Source organism: Triticum dicoccoides, chromosome 4B, assembly GCF_002162155.2.
Source record: "Triticum dicoccoides isolate Atlit2015 ecotype Zavitan chromosome 4B, WEW_v2.0, whole genome shotgun sequence".
Lineage (NCBI taxonomy): Eukaryota > Viridiplantae > Streptophyta > Magnoliopsida > Poales > Poaceae > Triticum > Triticum dicoccoides.
This window is the reverse complement of record NC_041387.1, coordinates 597,344,159-597,348,283: the sequence shown is the minus strand read 5'-3', so window position 1 is coordinate 597,348,283 and position 4,125 is coordinate 597,344,159.

Here is a 4,125-nt window from a genome sequence, read left to right as displayed (position 1 = left end):
GGATCTGTGGGTCGCCGACACATGGCTTAAATAGTTGCGGTCAGGCCAGGTGAAGCGGCGGTCAGGAGCAAGCGTGGCAGGGGTTCGGATGCCCACAAAGCCCCTAGTTTGTATCTGAAGGACCGATACAGGTCTACGTTGGATGACACAACATGTCCGGACCGCGCGATCCGAGCGTATACGAACGGTTCGAGGGTCGGTGTTTGAGATGCTCTTTGAAGATGAAGATATAGTTTATTTGCAAAGCGATCCTTCGTGTATGTGTAATTCAAGGGATAGTTTTTATTCACGAGGAAGAAAAACAAGGACGCACGCAATTTTAACCCTGTAATCCATCGTGTATCAACAAGAGTCCTCTGGAAAAATCCATGGCAAGGGCGTGGGGATTGCATAGAGAAGCACAATTCAAGATCATAGGAAGGAACCTTTTCTTGGTGAATTTTGGTAGTGAGGGAGATTGGAGACATGCGTTGAACAATGGCCCATGGTAGTTTGACTTTAATGTTTTAGTGCTAAAAGATTACGATGGAAGCACGAGACCATCAGAGATGATTTTTGATGTTGTGGATATTTAGGTCAGGGTTGAGGATTTACCGCTAGACAAGCGATCTAAATTGTTTGGAGAGGGGCTTGGGAATTGGCTGGGCAAGAGTGTGAGGGTGGATGTTGAGAAGGATGGTTTTGCGAAGGGTGCGGAGTTGAGGTTTAGAGTTAAACTACCTGTCTTGGAGCCGTTGGTTAGAGGTTTTTACTTGAAGAAAGCTGAAGATGACGTGGAGAAGACTTGGTTCGATTTCAAATATGAAAAAATACCGCACTTCTGTTTTGATTGCGGAAGGCTAGTCCATAGGGAAGGGGGATGCGTCCCGTCCGTGGATCCAGACCAACAATGGGGAGAATGGCTTCGAGCGTCCCCGGGGCGATCTTTGGGACACAAGAAGAGCATGGTTCGTGGAGTCTCGGGGAGTTTCAATAGCTTCGGAAGTGCAAGAAGTAGCAAAGGGGAAAGGGGCAGTAAAAGATCAGGAACTGTTCGGGATATTCCAACTAAGCGTAACCTACATGATGAGTTCGCTACCCCGGCTGCTTCCCGCACTGGCGGGGATGGCAAGGGGGATGGGGAAGAAGACAGGGCTCGAAAGGAGCAAGTGCAGGGAGAGGAGATCAGAAAAGAAAGAGATTTGAGAGATGATTTGGAAGAGAAGAGGGAGAGATCGCTATGGTCAAAGTTGAGAGAGAGGCAGCAGGAGAAGCAGGCTGAGTTAAGGAACAACTATAGGCAGTATGGGCGATGGGAGAATTTTGAAGTGGGATCGTCAAGCAACTTCCATGGGAGAGAGAGGGGAGGCAGGGGTACTATGTGCGCAAGCCTAGACCAGAATATAGGGCAAGACAGCACTCTCCCGAAAGCCCGAGACAGGAAGGTCCGAGAGAGAGGAAGAGGAGGCCAAGGCAATATTGGGTGGCGAAAGGAGATGGTGGTAGTAATGAAAGGAATGATACTTTTGTACGTGATACAAGACAGAAAACTTCGACGGTGTTTGATCGCATTGAGGAACCCACTGCTACATCGGCGGACCCTGAGGGACAGGGCCGCCGGGCACAATGAATGTCTTGGCCTGGAACTGTCGAGGACTGGGGTTGGACTCGACAGTTGGCGAATTGAGAGACCTGGTACGGTCTTACAACCCAGCGATGGTGTTCTTGTCAGAGACAAAGAAGAGTGCAAAAGCGATGGAGAGACTCAAATGGAGCCTTGGGTTCTCGCAAGGGGTGGCAGTGAGTTGTGCAAGAAAGAGTAGAGGATTGGCGCTGTGGTGGAGAGATCATGTGAAGGTGATGGTCAGACCTTGGTGTCAATACTATATAGACTGTCAAATGGAGATGGATGGGCGGATCTATAGGTTCACTGGAATCTATGGGGAGCCATGGGTGGAAAGGAGGAATAAAACTTGGGAAGCTTTGAGGTATTTGAGGAAACAAGATGATCTTCCGTGGATATGTGTGGGAGATTACAACGAGGCAATGGTGCAGAAAGAACAAATTGGAGGCAAGGCTATATGCATCCGACAGATGGATGAGTTTAGAGACTGTTTAGCTGATTGTGGACTTGCGGATATTGGTTTCTCAGGGTACCCTTTCACATGGGATAACAAGAGGGAAGGAGTGGAAAATATACAGGTCCGTCTTGATAGGGCAACGTGCTCAACCTCCTTCATGCAGTTGTTCCCGGAGACAGAAGTACAGCACATCCTGACCGAGGAGTCTGATCATCAAGCATTGCTTGTGCGTGTTGTGTCGGCACTGGCCGATAAAACGTCTCGCCCGCCGCGTCCTTTCATGTATGAGGCGTCCTGGACTAGACATGCTGACTACAAGGCGATGGTGACCAGTGCATGGGATAGAGCGCATGCAACCAACCAGGGACAGCCCGGGATGGATGCTGCATGCAAACAACTAGCACTCATGGGGAAAGCAATGCAGACTTGGAGCAGGGAGGTTTTTGGTTCTATTAAAAAACAGATTGGTCACCTCAAATGGCAGTTAAAAGAGGCAAAAGAAAGGGTGCTCAGAACTGGCTATGGGTAGGAGGTTAAGGACTTAGAGGACCAGTTACATGATCTGTATGAAAGGGAAGAGATTTATTATAAACAACGGTCACGGGTGGACTGGTTATAGTGGTGACCAAAACACGCAGTACTTCCAGAACCGAGCAGCGCACAGAAAGCGGAAGAATACTATCAAGGGGCTTTGTAGAGAGGATGGGACTAAATGCGTTGATGATGATGGCATGAGGGAGATGGCCACAGCTTTCTACGCCCAGTTGTTCACGTCGGATGGTTCAAGGCATAGTGAGAAGATTTTGCAGCATATTCACATGATGGTCACTGAAGAGATGAACATGACATTGTCAATCCCGGTTGCGGATGAGGAGATTGAGAGAGCGTTGTTTCAAATGGGGCCGACCAAGGCCCCGAGGCCAGATGGCTTTCCGGCGATGTTATATCAACGACAATGGTCGTTGTTAAAGAATGAGGTGTGTGTGGCCATAAGAGAATTTCTTGAGGGGAAGATGATGCCGGAGGGTTTTAATGATACCGTGATTGTTATGATACCCAAAGTCTGTTCACCAGATAAGCTCACTCAGTTTAGACCAATTAGTCTTTGCAATGTTCTATACAAGATTGCGTCCAAGGTTTTGGCAAACAGACTAAAGGTGGTGTTGCCAGTGCTGATAGCGGAGGAACAGAGTGCGTTTGTGCCAGGGAGATTAATTATGGACAATGTTTTGGTGGCATATGAGTGTGTTCACGCTATCAGAAAGAGGAAAAGAAGGAAACCCTTGTGTGCAATAAAACTAGACATGATGAAGGCGTATGACAGGGTGGAGTGGATCTTCTTGGATCAAGTAATGGAAAAATATGGTTTCTCCACTCACTGGAGGGAGATGATCATGAGATGTGTGAGGACGGCGAGGTTTACAGTGAAGCTAAATGGGGTTTTTCTAGTAGTTTTGTTCCGTCAAGAGGCCTTAGACAGGGTGATCCACTGTCACCATATCTGTTTTTATTCTGTGTTGAAGGCTTTTCAGCTCTGCTAAAGCACGCTCAAGAGGAGAGAAAGATTAAGGGGGGTATCTTTTGGGAGCACTGGCCCCACGGTTACTCACCTTCTCTTTGCTGATGATAGTATTTTCTTCCTGGAAGGGTCTCAAGATGATTTTTTATGCTTGCGGGCTATTTTGCAGGATTATGAGGAGGCCTCGGGACAAAGAGTTAATTTGGAGAAATCTGCCATATTTTTTGGGAAGGGCTCTAAAGATGGGGCTCAAACAAGCGATTGGTATTTCTTCAGAGGCGCTAAGTGAGAGGTATATGGATCTTCCAACAGTGGTGGGAAGATCAAAGGATGGGACTTTTAAGTATGTCAAGGAGAGTGCAAAGGGGAAAGTCTCAGGATGGAAGGGCCAAGGGCTATCTAAGATGGCAAGGGAAGTGCTTATTAAATCTGAGCTGCAAGCTACTCCTACTTTCACTATGAGCTGTTTTCAACTCACAAAGAAAATGTGCGGGAACCTGTCTTCTATATCTTCAAACTTCTGCTGGGGAGAAGCAAATGGTGAAA